Genomic DNA, 21,795 nt, shown 5'->3' on the forward strand with positions numbered 1-21,795 from the left:
TTTTTTCTTTTTTTAAATTTATTTATTTTTGGCTGTGTTGTGTCTTTGTTGCTGCGCGCAGGCTTTCTCTAGTTGTGGCGAGCAGGGGCTACTCTTCATTGCGGTGCGTGGGCTTCTCATTGTGGTAGCTTCTCCTGTTGTGGAGCATGGGCTCTAGGCACGTGGGCTTCAGTAGTTGTGGCACATGGGCTCAGTAGTTGTGGCTCATGGGCTCAGTTGCTCCACGGCATGGGGGATCTTCCCAGACCAGGGCTCGAACCCATGTCCCCTGCATTGGCAGGTGGATCTTACCCACTGCGCCACCAGGGAAGCCCTAGAATTCTTTTCATAAAGTCTGTACCGACAATCATGGAAAGGAGTTGATGGCTCCAGTCCATTTCCTTCCACAGCAGCCCCCAGCACAGGGAGCTGAGACTAACTGAGCTCCCCACTCCTCTTGCTGTCCCATTAATAACAAGGAACTATTTCACAAAATAGTTTTTTTTTTTTTTTTTCTGGTCCTAGCACTAATCACATTTGGGAGCTCATGTAGGCAATAAAACTGGAAGATATGGAAGGTGGTCCCCATTACATTTCCACATTCAAAAAAGTTAACTTTCCAAGATTTCCTCCTAGCCCTTGGTTTCCCCAGCATTTAAAGGCATTTAGATACTCTGCTTATCTGACTCAGAAAACCCCAGCTTTCCCTCTGCCATAACTAAGGTACTTATATCAACGTGACTGTGTACTTGCCTCAAGACCACCCCTTCTGCCTCTATTATAACTCTTTTGGGAGATGCCCCCGACATCCTATTTTATTTCTTCTCGACGGCTTCCTTCTGAAACTAGAGTATGAAGCAGCCTTTTCCCTGCAAGCATGGAGGTGAAAGATCACATCTACATCCTTTGAGAATTTTCTGTGAAAAAACTAAGGCATCACTTTCCCCTCATATCTACCAACTCCTTGAGGACAGCTTTGAGAAATCCAGGCCTGAAGAGACAGGCTTTCTGTATTTAGGATGTTACTAAAAATAAAGAAGAGTTTGTGTCCATTTAATTAATGGGACTGGGCAAAATGTGGAACAAGCTCATTCATGGAGATCAAAATCCGTAAGGTACAAAAATTCCCCTTGGGGTAGTTGAATTGAAGGGGCACGAGGGAGGCAACTGGGGGCGGGGGGTTAGGGCAGCTGGAAATGTTTTGCTTTTAGAGCTGGATACTTCCTGCAGGTACATTCAGTTTGTGAAAATTCACTAGGCTTATAATTTATGTATTTTTCTGTTTATAGATAGATTTCAAGAAAAGGTACTTGAAAATGCAAATTAAAAAGTAAAGCCTGGGCTTCCCTGGTGGCGCAGTGGTTGAGAGTCCGCCTGCCGATGCAGGGGACGCGGGTTCGAGCCCTGGTCCGGGAAGGTCCCACATGCTGTGGAGCGACTGGGCCCGTGAGCCATGACCGCTGAGCCTGCGCGTCCGGAGCCTGTGCTCTTCAACGGGAGAGGCCACAACAGTGAGAGGCCCGCGTACCGCAAAAAAAAAAAAAAAAAAAGCAAAGCCTCTGCCATACAGGCCTTAGTGTCCAGGAGTCTGTGGCAAAATGTTTGTCTAAGAGGATCTTGGATTCATTATAGAAAATTGGGTGGATGCCTCTGGTTTTTCATGAATCAGTTAAGGTTCTTTGCACATGCTGAGTTGATATTCTAGAGTTGCAGCCCTGTTCAGCCAGGCTGGCTTGGGCCGTGAGTGAATTTTGACCATTGGTTAGTGATTGCAGCAATGTAGCACTTTGAAGCTGCAGCTTAAACACAGAATTTTTACTTGAGAGGTCAGAATAACCTTAAACTACATGAAAAGTGTGTATAGTTACCAGGACCTGTGCATGTATTTGGAAGGCTCCACGGACCAGAACAGGGAGCCCTCATGACAACGCTCATCCTCTGTAACAGCATTAAGTCATCCCAATGTCCAAAATCTCCCACAATGCTGAAACAGTTGTTTTCCTTGGGCCACCAGACAGTTTCCAATAGAAATATTGAGCTAGTTTTCACATTCATAAAACAAGGAAACACTATAACTACAAATTTAGTATCTTCAGAATAATCTGGGAATTCTTTCTTCCAGTATTAAGATTGCTTTCAGTAGCAAAATGGTTTGTCTATAGAAACATTCCTCTCAGACTGAGTGGATACCAGGCTGACATCCACATTGCCTGCACTTTGAAAGCATCATTTCTGATAGAAGAACTGGTTGATGCTCTGAATGGAAAGTTGATACCCTTTAAATAAATCCGACCAAAACCAGAAATAGAAATGCAGGAGCTGACTAGGTTAAAACCATTAAATTATGTTCCTCCAAAGGCACTTGATAGGGCTTCCCTGGTGGCACAGTGGTTGAGAATCTGCCTGCTAATGCAGGGGACACGGGTTCGAGCCCTGGTCTGGGAGGAGCCCACATGCCGCGGAGCAACTAGGCCCGTGAGCCACAACTACTGAGCCTGCGCGTCTGGAGCCTGTGCTCCACAACGAGAGGCCGTGACAGTGAGTGGCCCGCGCACCGCGATGAAGAGTGGCCCCCGCTTGCCACAACTAGAGAAAGCCCTCTCACAGAAATGAAGGCCCAACACAGCAAAAATAAATAAATAAATTACTAAACTTCTAAAAAAAAAAAAGAGGCACTTGATAAATCAGCCACTGATATTTCTGAGTAAATCTAGTTTCATGTTTGTTGATTTATGCAAAGATGACCCATTCTTTGTGTGATAAGGTCTTTGGGACCACATGTCTAATTTCTCAACCATACAAATACTCAGTTCTAGAACCCTCATAAAAAACTAAACTATGTCTGTTTGTTATGGATTACTCATAGGTGGGTACATACAGTATAGCATAATATTGTATTGTTCAGCATTATTTTCCATGGAAAGTAAGAAGCCATCAACTATAAGAAGCACAATAACTTTATATAATATCACTAAGGAAGGAAAAAATACTCCTAATTTAAAATTTTTCTCTTTTAAGATACAGCTTTATTTCAAATATTAAAAGCTGAAAAATGTCTTAGATGTGATGAAATATGTCTTTTTTCTACTATCTTTTTTCTACTAACTTTTTTCTACTCTGGAGGAAAAAAATTCTAGCTAATTTTAAAATTCAATAGCAATCACCAATGGACAAGGGTTTTGGGGTGTGTGTTTTTAAATATACTGCATTGAACATAAGCCTTTTTATGAGTTAATATGAAAAAGGATAATATCGTTTTGTTATTTGGAAAACAAAGTTACTGTCTTCTACCAAGTGAACTTAAAAGGTCACAGTTCCCCTCTTCTATTTTCTGCAATAGTTTTTGCACTGCTGATGAAAATATGACATAAAATAGAGTACATAAGATCCACAAAAACGAACTCACAAAATGCAGTTTCTCGGTATTTCCTTTAAGTACAACTCTAAAGCAATCATACAGCCACTTTACAAAACCTTAGCTACATGTAATTATCCATGACAAGTGCATTTGTGACACTGAGTTCAATCACATTCCCTTAAACTTGATCTTTGAATGTCCATGGCAGTAATAAAACCATCATTTGCCCCAGTGAATATTCTTTGAAATTAATTTTTCTTTCCACTTTTAATTGTAACACATTTTGCTTTCAAGAGAAGAAGTAGAAGTCTAAATTAGAAGAAAACTCAATTATCTGAAACATAATTCATTCTAAACATATTGCTGAAAAACTTTGCTTTAAGCAGGAAAGTTCATGATTCTTTTCCCTTTTTGTGTAGGGCTGGAATGAATCCTCTAGATTGGGGTTTTAATCCAACAACTATTTGAAACCTTAGACTAAAACATATAATAGCTCTATGAGATTGAAATTTTTTTTTTTTTTTTTTTTTTTTTTTTTGCGGTATGTGGGGCTGTCACTATTGTGGCCTCTACCGTTGCGGAGCACAGGCTCGGGACGCGCAGGCTCAGCGGCCATGGCTCACGGGTCCAGCCGCTCCGCGGCATGTGGGACCTTCCCGGACCGGGGCACGAACCCGTGTCCCCTGCATCGGCAGGCGGACTCTCAACCACTGCGCCACCAGGGAACCCTGAGATTGAAATTTTTAAAATCATGAATCAGTAATAATATTTCCCCATTCCACCAATTTAAATATAATAAAGAGGGAAATTGATTGAAATACTTTAGGAAAAAATGACCACTAAGACGGATACATACTTTGCAAGTAGAATCTATTAGAAATACTCTGGTACAAAACATTCCTAATACTTTATCACCAGCCCTTTCAGATCACTGTGGATCAAAGCTGCCTTCATTTTTACTGGTAAAATTCTGTATAAATGCTTAACACCCAAATATAGGGTATAAATTTTGATTCACATCTGCATTTTAAAAAGACAGCTTTAAAATACATTTTGGGGACAGCTGGGGAAACTGGAATATAAACTATATGTTAGACTATATTATTGAATTGTTCATTTTCTTAGGTGTGTGATAATGGTTATTTAGTTATAGGGGAGAATGATCTAATCATTAGGCGATACACGCTGAAGTATTTAGGAGTGAAGTGTCATGATGTCTGGAATTTACTCTAAAATAATACAAACACACACACACAGAGCGCACAATGGTGACAAAATGTTAACAGTTAGTTGAATGCAGGTGAAAGGTGTACAGATATTCATGGTGTTCTGTTTTCTACTTTTCTTTTCTATAGGTTTGAAAGTTTTTTTCAGAATTAAAAGTGGAGGGGAGGGCTTCCCTGGTGGCGCAGTGGTTGAGAGTCTGCCTGCCGATGCAGGGGACACGGGTTCGTGCCCCAGTCCGGGAAGATCCCACATGCCGCGGAGCGGCTGGGACCGTGAGCCATGGCCGCTGAGCCTGCGCGTCCGGAGCCTGTGCTCCGCAACGGGAGAGGCCGCAACAGTGAGAGGCCCGCGTACCGGGAAAAAAAAAAAAAAAAATGTGGCGGGGAACTTGTATAAATTCATGGGGAAGGCTCTTCATCTGAAGAACACTGAATATATGCATTTTTTACTCTTTCCCTCCATTTCAATAGTTGATGTTAGTATGTGCTTCTCTGATGCTCCAATAAAATACTTCTGGAAGAATGGCAGGTCAGCATGCCTTGTTTTAAGTTTATTAACTGACAACCTACTTTCAATGACAAAAGAAAATGTAATCGAGGACTGTTTTAGAGCCATGATTGTCAGCTCACGTGGTCAATATGTCATGCAGGGGACACTTCATTAAGGAGTGAATTACTTCGCTTGTAATCTGAGCTAACTGAACGTCAATGTCAGGTTGTAAAAATCATAGATTAAAATGTAACACTAAGTGCAATCAGATAGGCAACATCACCCTTTGCCCTCCAAAAATAACCCCAAATCAGGGCTTATTTTATACAAGTTGCAGATAGAAAGTCTCTTTTGTACCACAAAGAAGCAATTTTCCTGCCACTGAAAGGACTGCCGTGTTAAGTGTAATATTTACGTGTCTCATTGCCACACTTTTATTTCTGACAAGATTGAAAATTAAAATTTCACTGTGTCTAAGCATTCATTAGCTAAGAGAGTAAACTCTCCAGGTTAATATCTCATGTAATGATAAGAGAAACAATCAAAACCCCCTGCAAAGGGTAAGTACTAGAAAGTATGTTATTTTGGCAAAATCCCTCCCACGTCCTATGCATTATCAAAAAGGCAAATTCCCTGTCAAAGATGCTCTCCAAAGATAAGGCCCATGAATCATGAAACATGTCTAATTGTAATACACTCATCCTCTGTCAAGTCAATGAAATTCATCTCTCTCCTGGTTGTTCTAAACAAGGCAAATGGATTCGGTACCATATTTACTTAACCAGGCATGCACTGACCATGTTGATGGTCTTGAACATGGGAGAGGTTTGGTAAAGTGAACAAAGGGCTCACTCCAGCATCAGATAAGAAATGACTTTCCACCCCAGTGCTGCCACTTTCTGTCTGTATAAGTTTGAGCAGGTCAATTACTGTTTCTCAACTTCAGTTTCTTCGCCTATGAAATAGGTATGATAATGCTCACCTCTCTGGATTTTTATCATGATTAGGAATAATATATGAAAAACACCTTGGAAGGGCCTGACACTTATCAAGTACACAGAAAAGGGGAATTATCAATTGTAGTACAGCAGTACATTTTATTTTTCAAAGATATGAATGGTTTTTCATTGAGCAGATCACTCTGGTCTTGAGTGAATAGTTCAGTGCATGTGTTAGTGAGTTTGAAATATTTAATAAGGCACATCATGTACAACACCAAGTGAGGTAGAAATCTGGCTTATTACTATGGCATCTCATCATAGCTCAAGGAAGATCCGAATTTTCCAACTGGAAAGAACGGCAGGTAATGGTCAAATACGTACTTCATTTTGTTTCATGTGCCTCTTTCTAAGTGAGAGCTCCCAAACTTTGGTTTAAGAGGATCAGCTGCTTTGCTTTTCTCAGGAGTCCAGCGTGGGAAAGGACCCCCCACGGTGACTTCCAGGGGAGGGGGTCAATTTGGCAGAGAAATTCCATGAAGTGTTCCCCACCCAGAGCACTTCTAGAGGGGCTTACTTAGAAATTCACTAGGTAAGCCTTTTTGTTCATCTTCTACTTGTGGTGTCCCATCCTATATCTGTAGCATTTCACTATGAAATTACTTTTCCTGAAGGAATATTAGCAAAAGTAAAACAGGTGGAATCTTCTAGAATACCAGGGTCAAAATTGCTTTGTTTTGTGCTGAGATACTCTCTAATATCTGGTCTCTTCTATCTGTAGACATGTGGAAATAATTTTTTTTTATCTTTATACAACTTTTAAAATTTAAACTTCGTTTACAGTTATTACAAAATATTGGCTATATTTCTCATGTTGTACAATACATCCTTATAGCCTATCTTACACCCAATAGTTTGTAACTCCCACTCCCCTACCCCTATGTTGCCCCCCTCCCCACTGGTAACCACTAGTTTGTTTTCTATATCTGTGAGTATGCTTCTTTTTTGTTATATTCACTAGTTTGTTGTATTTTTTAGATTCTACATTAAGTCATATCATACAGTATTTGTCTTTCTCTGTCTGACTTATTTCACTTAGCATAATGCCCTCCAAGTCCATCCCTGTTGCTGCAAATGGCAAGTTTTCATTCTTTTTTATGAGTAGTATTCCGTTTTGTGTGTGTGTGTGTGTATATATATATATATATATATATATATATATATATCAATCACATCATCTTTATCCATTCATCTATTGATGGACACATAGTTTGCTTCCATAGCTTTGCAATTGTAAATAATGCTTCTAGGAAAATTGGGGTGCATGTATCTTTTTGAATTAGTGTTTTTGTTTTTTTTCAAATATATACCCAGGATGGAGCTGCTGAGTCATATGGTAATTCTATTTTTAGTTTTTTGAGAAAACTTCACACGGTTTTCCATAGTGACTGCACCAATTTACATTCCCACCAACAGTGTACGAGGTGGAAATAATATTTCTGAAATGTGACTTTGGTCTCTGGGCAAAGGGATAGGATTGGGTAGAAAGAACCCAGCCCAGGGCTGGGCAATGTGGCAGGTGCTCGGTCTGTAAACAGAGAAGGAAGCTGTACCATAGTCCTTTCCTTCAGCTTTAAAGCCAAAAGAGAAAATAGTCGTTATCATCCAACAAATGAAAAACTATCTAAAGAGCATCATTTAGAAAAACACTCCGGCCATGCAAGTTTACATTTTCAGTGTTAATGTAAACAGTCCTTAAGTTGGCTGAAAGGTCAGGACAGCAGCTAATAAAATCAGCAAGTAAATTTCAAATAAAGAAATGTCCTTCCCTTGCAGAGGGAATTTTAGCTTGCCCTTTCCTTTGGTCACAGCCTGCATGAGAATGTCTTTAGATTTTTCAAAAGTGAAAGTTGGAGTAAATAAGATGTGAATATTGGAGGCTGAGACCTGCTAGATGTGTTTTTTAAACAGCTCTTTAGATGGGCGAATACGGCAGCTTGATTAAGACATGCATACCTTGATCATCTGTCATCTGCATGTCTTTAAGCCCTGAGGGGTAGTTTGTGCCAGATCCGGAAAGAAGTATGTCCCAAGAGACTGAGGACAGCACTACCTGGTAATCAAAAAAGAGAAATGAACATGGCATTGAGGAGACTGAAAGGGGTGGGCACAAAACTCATTTGTTTATCCCCTAATATAAATTTCTTCCCAGATCTCATTCATTCCTGCTATCCTTCTCCTTAGCTGGGAAAGAAATTGCATCATTTCTCTTCCTCTGGCTTTACATCTCCATTTTCATAAGGTGCCCCTTGCATTCTCATGCGTGCCAGATGTCAGCATTACCCACAGCTCTGGGACAGGCTGGGGAGAGGGGGAGGGGATCCTTATGAATCCTGGATTCATAACATTGGGAATCCAGGAAAGGATGCACATGGGCCTGGATGGAGTTTGAGAGGTTTGATCTCAGCTACTGAAGGCCCTGACCCAAGTCCAGCTCCTGCCACCCCATTCCAGGCTGGGACAGGGCTGAAATAGCTCAGCAAACCACATTCATTCATTCTAGTACAGCTGCTCCCAGTGGGTTTACGCACATCGTACTTTGATGCATTTCCTCTTTGGAAACTGGCTAAAATTCTTCTACTTTTCATTTTGTGTTCTACATTTTGTTACGTAAATTTTTTTCCATCTCCACCCACCATGATACTTACCCCAGTGCAATATCATGGTAGTCTTAATAAATACTTCATCAATTAATATATAAATTATAGAATTTTTTGAAAAAAAGGGTTATAGCGGCATTTATTCAAAATCCTGTGTTCCACATCATTAATTAGGTTGACATAATACCATGTATTTGTTTCAGAAAGTAAACCTGCTTTCTAAGAAAAATTCATCAACACTTACAAGTTTTGAAATCAAAAAACACCCCCCTAAACTTCATTTCTCAGCCAAAATCTGTAATTTGGCAACTGGTGAAAATGAATGAATATTAGAAGTTTAATGATATAGAGAATAAAAACCAATTATAATCTTATTGTAATGACTAATTTTTGTTTATTTCTTATAAAATGTTTCAATACACAAAAAAGGATGAATAACAATATAGAATATGTTGAATTCTATTCTATGTTTAATAGAATATGGGGGTCACCACCGAGCTTAAAAAATTAACTAGTACAAGCATAGTTGTAGTTCCTGTGTACCCCTCCCAAATGCATTCCTGTCCAAACACCCACCAGAGGGAACCCTGCTTCTGAATTTGGAGGTTATCATCCTAGAGCATATTTTTATACTCTTATACAAATGTAAATTTCCCTACAGGATCATTTTGCATATTTAACACTTTGCATAAGTAGTATCTATTGTACATGTATAATTTGTGGGCTTTTTTAACTCCATACTTCTTGGGATATATTCACTTTGATACATGCTCTAGTTTACTCACTTTTCATTGTCACATATTATTTTACTATAGGAATGTACCACAATGGAGTCATCCATTGAAAGCCTGATTTTCAAAAGAGGAGAAAGAACCTTTGTATCATGGGGAAGAAAAGAATGGTCGGATAAAACTAACCCTCCGGCTCCAGACCATGGCTTGCTTACCCTGACACTTTCCTCCCTGCTGGACAGGAATCCTATCTGTGTAAATAGCTGAGGCAAACTGTTAAAGAAACTAATGAACGGAGCCTAAGACAGGAGGTGATAGCCAAGTTCACCTGGCTAATCCCAGGCCTCTCCCTGGCGGTAATGGCCTTCTTCACTGCCTCAGGAATGCAGAGTAATAGCTGCAAGAGGCCATGCAGCAGCTAACTGGACTTGACCATGCCAAGTCACCCTTCAGAATGCAGTATGTTTCTCTAGAAAAATCTTTTATTTTATCACTTTGTTAAAATTGTGCATTTGAAGTTACGTATCCTCCAGACACCCATAGAGCATGCCTTTTTCACATCGTACACACTTCCTCAGGCCACCCAGGCTTGCTCTGTTCAGTGTTCAGTAATTGATCAAAAGGAATATCAGCTGCTTCTCAAAGACAAGCCCCAAGATGAGCAGTTTCCCTCCCTGCTAGCCTCAGATATCCCACTCTGCCTGTCTTGACAATCCAAGCAGCAAGTGGGATGATGAGAAAACAGCCATGAGCTAAAGGAGGCGCCCAGGTGAAATCTCTTCTCTGGTACCTTGGTGCCAGGTACCTACGGCCAAGGACCTGGGACTGCAGCTCCACCCTGCAGCATGTAGAGGTGCCTGGGCAAAGGAAGCGGCTGGTGGATCACACGTCTAAGAAAGTGGATTGGCGGTGATAGGAAAGACCTGGTGGGTCTGGCCCCCAAGAGTGAGAGCCTGAAATAGCCAGGTGCCTGGAGGGTAAGACCAAGACACTGACAAGGGTGGAGCCTCCTGTTGACACTCAGAGGGAGGGAGAAACCCACTGACACTAGTTAAAGGTACATCGTTAAAACAGGAGAAATGTGATGGGTGATCCAGCTGTGAGGTTGCCATGCAGATCCTTCCATCCTTTAGTTTTACATTTTCCCTTTCGGTGGCAAGATTCTGATCCATATTTGCGGAAAAAAGGCTCTCATTCATGCAAAGCCCCTATTGAAAAACCAAGTAAATCTACACAATGGAATACTACTCAGCAATAAAAAGGTACAAAATACTGTTACACAAAGCATCACGGGTGAACTTCAAAATCATGCAGACACAAAGAAGAGAGAAAGCAAAACTATATACTCTATGCTTCCACTTACATGAAGTCTGAGGACAGGCAAAACTATCTTTGATTATACATGTCAGAAATTGCTTTACGTGGGTGGGAGGGGGCGAGTAGTTGACTGGAAGGAGGAATGATGGAACTTTCGGAATGATAGGAATGTTCTATACCTTGTTTTTTCTAGTCATTATGCAGGTAACTGTGACTGTCAGTATTCCTCAAACCGACCTTTAAGGCTGTGCATTTTTTATTGTGGATAAATTATAATTCAAGTTTTCAAATGGTACATGAAAGATAAATAGATACATGAAATCAAGTCAGAGATGTGTTTGGCTAAGAAAAACTTTCCATGGAAAATATGGTCTCCAAGAGAGTTACACAGGATTTCCTTAGGTAAGTCCAACTCCATCCCCCTGAAGTATTCACATCTAGATGGCTTTCTGGACCACATCATTTTAAGGTCACTCTGCCTTAGAATTTCCCTTTCCCCTTCTTTTCATATTTCTCCCTCTACTGCACTTCCCACCTTCTGAAATATACATATATGTGTACTTAATTATATTTTTGATTAATTGACTGGTTTATTGTGTGTCTTTCTCCATCTAGAATGTAAACTCCACAGGGCAGGCATGTTTGTCCGTTTTGCTCACTGCCGTATCCCCAGTACCACGTGCAGAGCACATGGTATGCCTCAATGAATTGTTTCCGAATAAATGAATAAGTTCAAGGAAAGAAAAAATGATTAACTGTCTATTTGGCTTTAGAGATCATCCAGTCCAAACCTGTCATTTACTGATGAGGACACTGGCACCCTGAGAGGTTGAATCACTTTCTCCATCACAAAATCATCAGAATGTGGAGACATTGCTGGTAAGAATGGAACACTCCCCAATCCTGCTTCTGTCTGTCGAGGAAGGTTGCAAACAACTCCTTGTTTGACCAAAATCATTAGTTCTTCCAACAGCTTAACTTCCTTTCCATGCATACTTGTAATCATTCTAATTAAATGGGTCATCAAACTTCAAGAGAGACACAGTAGAAATAGGCTACTCATATTTGCCTTGAAGCTCTTACTTCCAAAATAAGTAATATAACATTGTTACTAATGTTCCTAGTAAATCTAGTGGAATGACATCACTTGAAACCTTTCTACATAAAGATAATTCAAGGTTCTGAACATTTGCTTTGTACAGAAAGCACTGTGCTCAGTTCTAAAGGGACTAATGGAGAATTCTAAGAAAAGCAAGGTACAGGAAGTACTTGGCACTATGTCACTTAGTTATTTAGGACAAAGCAAATGCTAGAGCCCAAGTGTCCAGTGCTGTTTTGCTGTATTACCAAATATGATGAAACCTTGAGCTAAGGAATGGAGATCTATGTAAGATTCCAGGAATCAAGCCGTAGTTGCCTTCCCTATATTCCTAAAATTCCATCCTTTTCCTGAAAGAGGCTGCCGTTCTTCATTTGCAAGTGCAAGTTACAGGGAGTGAACGGTTTACTTACAGTGAGAGCAACAGATCAGACAACCTCCAAGATCAAGGCCAGCAAAGACTGACAAAGATGAAAAGGAAGAAAAACAAGGAGTCCTACTCAGGAAATCTTGGCAAAGGTGAGAGGAAGTTGTTATGCTATGTCAGCACACTTTTACAAGACTCAAAAACCACCTTCTAGTGGGCTCTACAAGGATACTTCAATAGTCGTTCTTCGTGTCACTCATCCAACAAATATTTAGAGTGCCCATTAATGGAACAAGCACCTCTCAAGGTGCCACATGTACCGGCGAGAACACATTGGCACCATATTCTGACCTCTCCCCACGTCTACTACTCCACGTTCCATCTCCTCCCATTCAAACAAACCATAGAAGTATGGTCTCAGTAGAGTTAGCTTCAGCCGCCTGCCAGCAAGGAAAGGACTTGGGTTGACCAGTACCCCGCCATCGTCAGAATAATTAATAGTCTGTTAACATGGCATTCTCCTAAACACACACACACACACACACACACACACACAAATATTTGCATTTTAAAAGCTACTTCTTATTAGTCCAAATGGTCCTTTAATTGTGGGGTTTCAGGTAGATAACAAAATGAAGTCAACCTAAAGATTTGGATAGTAGAGGTAGTAGGGGAATTGACAAACAGAAGGGTATCTAGGGGTTGGTACAGCATCTCAAATGTGCTTTTCACTGCTTCTCATTACTTCTTCCTTTAATCTTCACCTGAATCCAGCATTGAAAAAAACCCAACAAATCTGCAAAGATTTTATGTGAAGGATGAGGGTAAGAATGGAGGCAAGGAAGTTCTGCCCAGTGTGAGGTAAAAGGGACAGTGATAAATGTTTGCGTGTGCATCATTTTTAGAGTGGTGGTTTTTAGATTAGAAATGAACCAAATAGACATTTTTTTAAAACTTCAGTTTTCTAGGAACTTCTTGGGGACTGAATAGCAAGTGAAGAATTTAACACCCCTCATTATGAACTGAAGGTTTGTGTCCCTTCCAAATTCATATGTTGACACTCTAATCCCCAATGCGCTGGTATCTGGAGATGGGACCTTTGGGAGGTTATTAGGGTTAGATGAGGTCATGAGTGTGGGGTCTTCATGATGGGATTAGTGGCCTTACAAGAAGTGACACTAGAGAGAGCCCTCTCTCTCTCTTTCTGTTACAAAAAAAAAAGGTCATGAGAGCAAGATGGCAGCCTCCTACAAGCCAAGAGAAGAGGCCTTAGAATGAAACTCACCTTGCTGACACCTTGGTCTTGGACTTCCTAGCCTTCAGAGCTGTGATAAATAAATTTCTATTGTCTAAGCCACCCAGTCGATGGTATTTTGTTATGCATCCTGGGCTAATACACCCCTACTCTATACTCCAAAATCAGAAATAATAATTTGATGTAATTCTTGATTATATCATTTACCTTCCCCCTTATTCTATCTCTCTCTCTCTCTCTCTCTCTCTCTATATATATATATATATCAAACACACACACAGAAGCTAAGAAATCAACTACATAAATAAAATTGCTGAAATAAAGTAGATTTTAAAAATATGCTATGCATACTATATACAGCTTGAATTGAAAAGGAAATAGATCAGCATGAAGAAGAAGACATTTTTTCTGGTTGCTTTCAGTTGTCTTTCATGAGTTCTTCTAAAGCTCATATGAAGAAGGATGTACCAGCCTATCTTTAACACTCCCCCCTCCACTTTTTCCCCTGATTGGAATTTGCTAAAGCTACTTAAGCCCTCCCCCATATTTTGGCTGGTTCGGGTTTTTATTTTTCCTGCAGGGCTCCAGTTGTGATGCTCACTGTCTCATGGTGAGAACCCCAGAAAGAGCTGAGATGAGTTGAGTAGCCCGGGGAGCAAGTTCAGACATTGAGGAACTCATTTATCTTCCACAGTAACCTCCCCCTACATCCGGACAATCAACAACAAACTACTTAACCCATCAAAACTCAGAGCTGACAAAGCCAGTCTCCTCCTAAGACTATAAACACCTCCACGGTCAGAGTCACAGAGCTTTTCAAGCTAACGTCCTCGTGACTGGTTTAAACTGCTAAAACCCTGACTATCTTAGATTCAGGTTTCTCACTTAAATCACTAGTCATTCTATATATAAGGTGAAAGAATTGGAACTGAAGATAAAAATAAATGAGGGGTCATAGTACCATCATGTTCACTTTTCAGGAGATTCAGACTTCTCAGTGCAATAATACTGTGATATACCTTATTTCCAAAGGCTCGGAGTGGGGATGTTAAATTTTATAATCAAGAAAATGTTTTACTTGAACAGGAATCCAAGAGTTTAAAGGAGTTCTAGAGATGCTCATATGAATGACCTGCTACATTAACATAGTTAGGAATTCCTACACCTTTATTGCCATTGAAATATTCTGAATCAGGTGAAAAGGATTTGAATATTTTCTTCTTCACTCGCCATGTGTTTGGAATCTTAAATCACTGGTGATTGGTTATCCTTCTCCATTTTTTTGTCAACTTCATTCAGTCACAAACATTTATTTCTGGCTAAGAGGTAGGTTTAAGAATATTGATTGCAAAATGTTTAATAATATCAAAAATTAGAAAGAACCTAACCGTTCATTATAGGGAGTTAATTAAACAAGACATGGTCCATCTGTAAGGTGGAATAGTATGCATCAGTTAAAAGAGATGAGGTAGGCTTAAATGTCTTGACATGGAGAAATATGACCTTGCTATATGGCTAAGGGTGGAAGGGAAGCAGATTATAGAAATGGTGTTTCTAATGGGATACTTCTAAATTAAATCACGTGCATATGTGTGTGCACGTATGTATATTTCTATAAGACACTAGAAAATACACACCGACAACTTGTTAATAGTAGTTATCTCTTGGATATTACTGAGTGACATACTTTTCTATTATTTGAATTTTTTATAGTAATCTAACCCATTAATCTCTGCATAGCATAGTTGAAGTTCCTTGTCTTGGGAGCCCATGGAAGAATTACACACACCAGGACCACTTGTGATTGGGTGACACTGCATGATTGATTCTGTCTAATGAATTGTAAGCAAAAATGGCTTGTGTCGCTTCCAGGCTGGAACATTTAATTGCTGGTGCAAGATCTGCCAGAGCGCTTTCCTTCTGCCATGAAACCCAGCAATGTTTGAGAGCGTGGCTACTCCATCAGCCCAGATCCTGACATGAGAAGTTGCGGGTGGAGTGGAGCCCGCAGCCAGCCCACGATGGCCATGTCATAAGAGCAAAAAATAAACTCATTATTATAAACCTTTAAAATTTGGGAAGTTTGTTGGACTTCCCTGGTGGCGCAGTGGTTAAGAATCTGCCTGCCAATACAGGGGACATGGGTTCAATCCCTGATCCAGGAAGATCTCACATGCTGAGGAGCAACTAAGCCCGTGAGCCACAACTACTGAGCCTGCGTGCCACAGTTACTGAAGCCCTCACACCACAACTACTGAAGCCCGCAGGCCTAGAGCCTGTGCTCCTCAACTAGAGAAGCCACTGCAAAGAGAAGCCCGTGCACTGCAACAAAGAGTAGCCCCCGTTCGCCACAACTAGAGAAAGCCCACCTGCAGCATCAAAGACCCAACACAGCCAAAAATAAATAAATAAAATAAATAAATTTATTTTAAAAAATTGGAGGAAGTTTGTTAATGAAAAATGACCTGGTCTCTCTTATATGAGTACAAGTAAGTATATCTTCATTTTCTCTTTGAAATAAAGACATTGCTCTTCTGAAAAGCAGTGTGCGACTTGAAAGATGCATGTCTTGGTCCACGGAACAAACCTTGCAGTGCAGATCAGATCAACACCACAGGAGAAACCAAACACTGAGAAAATTCTAATGCCCTTCTCTGATATATGTATTTCAGAAACAAAAATACTTGGACTTGGAGGGCATTATACTAAATGAAGTAAGTCAGACAGAGATACTCTATGATATCATGTATATGTGGAACCTAAAAAATACAACAAACTAGTGAATATAACAAAAAGAAGCAGGCTCACAGATATAGAGAACAAACTAATGGCTACCAATGGGGGGGCAATATGGGGAGGGGTGAGTGGGAGGTACAAACTATTAGGTGTAAGATAGGCTCATGGATGTACTGTACAACACGTGGAATAGAGCCAATGTTTTGTAGTAAGTGTAAATGGAAAGTAACCTTTAAAATTTGTATAATTTTTTTTTTAAATCAAAGAGGTTTAGAGTTGAAAAGGACCTTAGAGATCATTTGATCCATGTTTACTGGCCTAAGCTCAAAAAGCTAGACTTGTGCAGAATCCTCCGGGTATCATTAATCAGAAGAGAAATCCACTGTGTTGGAATAGAAAAATGCATTAGGCTACATAGTAAGTATTTAAATGTATTTGGTTAGAGGATCTGTAGAGGATTAATTACATGGTTCTATTTAACTAAGTTAGTGGAAACAGAATATATTACATTGATGGCTCTTAGGAAAGAAAACTAAGGCATAAAATATAACTTGGTGTTTCAATAGGATGTATGTTTATAAACTAGCCTCTCCTTCGATTGTGTGTGTGAGTGTGTCTGTCTGTCTGTCTGTCCTTCCTTTCCTGTCTCTCCTGTCTTTCGATGCCTCAAGCACAGGCTTAGCCAGCCAGCTTCAGCCATGGGCTAACTTGACCTTCCAGAGCCTTCATCCAAAGCAAAGGCTCCTGAATTCCTTCACCTGGACTTTGTCACCACCTCAACAATTCTTTCCTGAGTCCCTCCCCTTCCATGACTTCTTTTGAATGAGACACTTTTTTTTCCTTCCTAGGGTCCAGGCAAGGAGTGAGAAAATGTATCCTAGCCATCTATGTTTTCTCACAGAACAATACGGGCACATTCTTTCTCTAGTGATTTGTCCTGAAACACCGGAGGCTTAAAAATTTCCTCACAATTGGCAAAATTGTAATTGGTGGGTTAAGTTTGGTGTGAATGATAAAAGTCAAGTTAAGTTTGTCTCAGAAGTTTGCTCGCCGCCCCAGCACCTCTTCCTCGTCCTCTTTCCTGGAGTGTTAACCTATCCGGGCAATATCCATGGTCAATGAATCCCTGCTCGAGTATTGAGAATGGCTTTGGGTAAGACCCTGGGGATGATTTACATTTTGAAAGGTGACTCTTAAAGGTCAAAAAGTCATTAAGAACCCGTAAATTAAGCTCTCAAGTGGAATGGCAGGCAGCAGAATAATTACCTTTTAGGCTATTCTTATCCTTCTTAGGGCATCTTCAAATATTATAATTTATGGTTAACGTTCACTGAGCGCTTACAGCATGTCAGGCACTGTTTGAATGCTTTGCATGTAGTAACTCATTTAACCTTCACAACAAACCTGGCAGGGGGTTCCCATTATTACTCTCATGTTAATGATAAGGAACGGCACAGAGAGGTCAAATTACTTCTCCTGGGTCACACAAGGTAACTAGAAGAGCCTGGATCGAATTCTAGGTATTGTGACCACAGAGCCATGTACATAATCACTAGACTCTACTGCCTCTGAAGTCATACCTTGGTTGGCTTGGAGGGCTGATTCATCTTTTGTTTCTTATAAGAAAACTGTTTACTCCAGTGAGTTTTTACTTTGCCTCCCTTTCAGATCCCTAATTATGTGTCTATTAACCCATAACAAAAATCGACTTTCTTTTTCTTAATTCATTGTACTTTTTCATGACATTTTTTGGGGACTCATCATTCCTCCACCCTTGAGCCCAAACTCTGTGGGTTATCCACCCAAAGACATGTTCCCGTTTGTTCCCCATCTGGCTGAAATTCCTTTTGAAGATGGAAGTTTAGGCTTCAAAGAAATCCTTGAGCGTGTACCTTAGTGAATCTACCCATCTCTTCCTGCCAACCATACTGTACTCCTTTCATCTTACTCAGGTCCCCCAGCTACTCCCTTATCTCCACAAACCTCTCCTGAAGAAAGAACTTAGCCTGAAGCAACCAGCCCCATAAAGGAAATGGGTAGGCTTCTGAGTGGACAGCTCAAGTTGTTTTTATTCACAGCCCTTCAAAACAGGCAGGGTGAAAGCCTCATCCACCACCATTCTGCTGATGGATTGAGGAAGAAGGAGCTTGTCACAAACAGAATTAGCACTAAGTAATTTTCCCTTTCTTTATGTAAACAACCGCCTTTTAATATACAACAACCCTCGAGGTGTTCAGGTTACAGGCTTATTTTAAGATCTTTTGTTTACCTTTTGATCTTCATAGGTCATTGACATCCCATTTAGCCCTGGTGACCCTGTTTATACAATTTTGATATAAATTTAAAAGTCTTCTTGGAGATAACATTAACATTCTTGATCTCAGTCTACCACATAAGCAAACAACAGCCTTTGCTCAGCCCTGTATATAATTGTTCAAAAGCTTCAATGCAGACTCCAATATTCAGAGAAAATCTGACCAAATTTGCTTTCCAAATTTTTATTCTAAGCAGGATAAGACCCCAGTTTATGTCAACTTCAATGAAATATCTTATGGGACCTTTGGTAGCATGGAGTCATAATTCTAATAAAACACCGGATAGAGTATTTTAGGTTTTAATTAACAAGAAGAGGCAGATCACTTATAGAAACACTAGGGATCTATTTCTCTACCTTAGCCTGAATTTATTTTTTTAAGTATATTTTATTTTATTTTAAGGTATTTTATTTATTTATTTAATTTTTATTTTTTGGCTGTGTCGGGTCTTAGTTGCGACACTCGAGATCTTCGTTGCAGCATGCGGGCTCTTCCGTTGTGGCGCACTGGCTCTTTGTTGCAGCGCATGGGTTTCTCTCTAGCTGTGGCGCAGGGGCTCCAGAGCACGTGGGCTCTGTAGTTGTGGTGCGCCGTCTCCAGAGTGTGTGTGCTCTGTAGTTAGCGGCACGCAGACTCTCTAGTTGAGGCGTGCGGGCTTAGTTGCCCCACAGCATGTGGGATTTTAGTGCCCCGACCAGGGATCGAACCTGCGTCCCCTGCATTGGGAGGCGGATTCTTTAGCACTGGACCACCAGGGAAGTCCCACCTGAATTTAAAATGTACTTCTTGTTCACTTAAAACTCAGAAGGTAGTGTTCCTCCTAAGCTTTTTGATTCTCTACCAGGGATTGATTAGAGTAACATTTTTGGAATTGGCTTTTTTACTCTATTTTTTAAGGAGGGAAGCTCTCAGTTTCCATACTGAAAAAAAACATTTTGATAACTACTCCTTTATAAAAGCATATTAGTCTTGTGAATAATTGCAAATATTTTAAAAACCATATTTCTGATAGCCCTCTCTGCTCCCGTTAGTTCATCCTTTATGAGTACACACTTGAACTAAACCCTCATCCTATTTTTAATGAAAAACTGTTATATTCCTGGGCAAAGAATCTAATCTTGCAATACAGATAAATTAAAAGGCTTATATTATCTCTTTCTTTAGAAGTTTATCCTGAGGAAATAATTGGGCAAGTTTACAAGAAAGAGATGTACAGGGCGTTGATTTCAGCATAATCTATAAATGTAAAAAAAAAAAGGGAAACAAACTAAATGTACACCAGTAAAAAGCTATTGAGAAACATACAGTACATAAAAACAATTGCATACTTTGCAGCCATTAAAAATGATGATGTGGGGGCTTCCCTGGTGGCGCAGTGGTTGAGAGTCCGCCTACCAATGCAGGGGACACGGGTTCGAGCCCTGGTCCGGGATGATTCCACATGCTGTGGAGCAACTAAGCCCATGCACCACAACTACTGAGCCTGTGCTCTAGAGCCTGTGAGCCACAACTACTGAGCCTGTGCTCTAGAGCCTGTGAGCCACAACTACTGAGCCTGTGCTCTAGAGCCTGTGAGCCACAACTACTGAGCCTGTGCTCTAGAGCCCGTGCTCTGCAGTAAGAGAAGCCACCACAATGAGAAGCCCACGCACCGCAACGAAGAGTAGCCCCGGCTCACCGCAACTAGAGAAAGCCCACGCACAGCAACGAAGACCCAATGCAACCAAAAAAAAAAAAAGAAAAGAAAAAATAGTTGTTACATTTTGTTTATGGCTAAATATGCTGTTTTAACTATTATTCTCTTTATTATCAATATAACAGTTAAACATGGTGTCTTGTTTATATTTATATAATAATAATGATGTAATAAGTTTTGTCACAGACTTACCCAATAAGAGTCCAGACGTCAGAAATCCAGGATGGGTACAGTGGCTCCATGATGCCAGTGGAGAAATGGCTTCCTTGTCTCTTTCCACCCAATCATCTTTAGCATGTTCTTGTCACCCTTGGGGTCCCAGGATGGCTGCTTTGCTTCCAGCATCTCTGTTTGAGGCAGGAAGGAGTGAAAACGCAAAGGATAAAATGTATTTACCAGTTAGGACTGCTCTCACCCCCTGCTCACACATCCACATATTTTAAGGAGCCTTCTTGGAAGTCTCAACCAAAAACTTCCTCTTTTTTTTTTTTTTTCCAGTGGCCAGAGCTAGGTCAGATGATCACTTCTATCAAGGAATTCAGCAGTATTTGTTTAATGTTCCCCCAATCTGGGGTCTGTAGACAGGAATAAGAGAATAGAAAGACAAATATCATATGACATCACGTATATGCAGAATCTAAAAAAATGATACAAATGAACTTATTTACAAAACAGAAATAGACTCACAGACATAGAAAACAAATTTATGGTTACTAAAGAGGAAAGGGGGCGAGGGATAAATTAGGAGTTTGAGATTAACATATACACACTACTATATATAAAATAGGTAAACAAGGACCTGCTGCATAGCACAGGGAACTATATTCGATATCTTGTAACAGCCTATAATGGAAAGAATCTGAAAAAGAATATACATATATGCTGAATCACCTTGCTGTACACTTGAAACTAACACAACACTGTAAAGTAACTATACTTCAATTTAAATAAGAAGAGAATAGGTATTGAGAAAAAACTAGCAGACCTGCACAACTGACAAACAGTGATGATAATAGGGTGATAATCATAAAATTTACTGCATGTGCTATAAGCCAGGTCAGTGAGCTTTGTACATTTCATCTTGTTTAATCTTCACTTGCAAGTCTAAGAGTTAAGTACCCTTGTTAGCACCCATTTTAAAATGAAGAAACAGACTTGTGAAGGTGGAGTACGATGTTGAAGGTCATTCAATGGTGGAAGAAGAACTTGAGTCCAGTCTATCTGACTCCAAATGTGCCTGAACTATCTTGGTTTCAGCACTGCAAGTCCCAAGTCTCCGGCCACATGTCAGTCCTGGAACAGTGAGGTCACCCACTGGAGCCCAAGCAGTATTAGGGCAGCAGTTCACTCAAAGTTTGTTAAATGGTTAATTTAATGAATATCGTTTTTTTATTTTTCATAAATGTTAAAGACTTGAAATATATTAAGGATACAGCCTTTCGTAGTATATATATTTTTCTTTTCTCTTGTCATTTTTACAACTCTTTTGGATATACAGATATTTTAAAGTTTTCTGTGTCAAATCTATCTACTTTCCTTTATGGTTTCTTCCTTTGCTTTTATGTTAAGATATTCTTCCCTACCCTACACACCAAAAGTTATATTTTCTTCTGGTTCTTTTATAGTTT

At 40.1% G+C, this 21,795-nt stretch overlaps 1 long non-coding RNA gene across 1 annotated transcript in view; it reads right to left on the reverse strand.

The window, feature by feature from the left end:
• The window catches only part of LOC117307861 (uncharacterized), an 88,077-nt gene that overhangs the window by 38,893 nt on the left and 27,389 nt on the right, over positions 1–21,795 (reverse strand). The window contains exons 2-3 of the long non-coding RNA XR_012325886.1: positions 20,360–20,514; positions 8,008–8,104 (exon numbers count right to left, since the gene is read on the reverse strand). This is a non-coding gene — a long non-coding RNA (uncharacterized lncRNA). The remainder of the gene's footprint in view (positions 1–8,007; positions 8,105–20,359; positions 20,515–21,795) is intronic.

The sequence above is a fragment of the Tursiops truncatus genome, chromosome 14, assembly GCF_011762595.2.
Source record: "Tursiops truncatus isolate mTurTru1 chromosome 14, mTurTru1.mat.Y, whole genome shotgun sequence".
Classification (NCBI taxonomy): Eukaryota; Metazoa; Chordata; class Mammalia; order Artiodactyla; family Delphinidae; genus Tursiops; species Tursiops truncatus.